The 677-nt window shown below is 65.7% G+C and overlaps 1 protein-coding gene across 1 annotated transcript in view; it reads left to right on the top strand.

Annotated features, from left to right (window-relative positions):
* POPDC3 (popeye domain containing 3) overlaps nt 1–677 on the top strand; it is a 16,188-nt gene continuing 15,511 nt past the window's right edge. The window contains exon 1 of the mRNA XM_006926039.3: nt 1–36. The gene's annotated coding sequence lies outside the window, so the exon portion shown is untranslated. The remainder of the gene's footprint in view (nt 37–677) is intronic.

Below are 677 nucleotides of genomic sequence, written 5' to 3'. Positions count from 1 at the left end.
GAGGCCGGAGCGCTGTGCAGGGCCGGGGAAGGAAAGGTAAGAGGGGGACCCTGGCAGCACCGTGGCCGCCGCCTTCCCGGAGCTGTCCGCACCGTGGCACCTCGCAGCGCCGCGGTCGACTTTGCTGGAGCGGCTTCTGTCCTGGCCCTGCCCCAGGGTAGGGGCTGCGAGACCGCCGCCCCCCGAGAGCTCCTGTTCTTCGCCGCCCTGTTTTCCGCGCTGTCTGCGCCGCCGCTCGGCTCCCGGCCGCGCTCAGGCCACTGCGAGCCTGGGGTCCCCGCGGCGCCACTCGAAGCTCGGAGGACTGAGGGTCCGCTACTGCGGGTTTGGCGCGCGCACGGCCCTGGGGACTGGAATCGTCCGCCCTAGAGGCCGATCTTCCCCCAGATCTTCTTTTGGTCGCACTCTTGTCCCAGGTGCCTTTGGAGCCCAAAGAAAAACGCCGGATTTTCGAGAGAGGAAAGCTGGTCCAAGGGGTCCTGAGAGCCTTAAGTTTCACCTTTGAGAAATCGTGCAGCGACTGGGAGTTTCCTGTCTTTCGTCGTCTGCAATGGGCCTGACCAGGGTTGGGGGCGCCGATCTGGGGCACTAGAAAGCTGCTTCGTCAAAGGTCACGCTGACCTGTTTTCTCTATCTGGGGATTCCTCTGCCACCTCCCTCTCTCCCCCCCCCCCCCC

Source organism: Pteropus alecto, unplaced genomic scaffold (genome assembly GCF_000325575.1).
Source record: "Pteropus alecto unplaced genomic scaffold, ASM32557v1 scaffold79, whole genome shotgun sequence".
In the NCBI taxonomy this organism is placed as follows: domain Eukaryota; kingdom Metazoa; phylum Chordata; class Mammalia; order Chiroptera; family Pteropodidae; genus Pteropus; species Pteropus alecto.
This window is presented reverse-complemented; position numbering and strand designations above follow the sequence as displayed.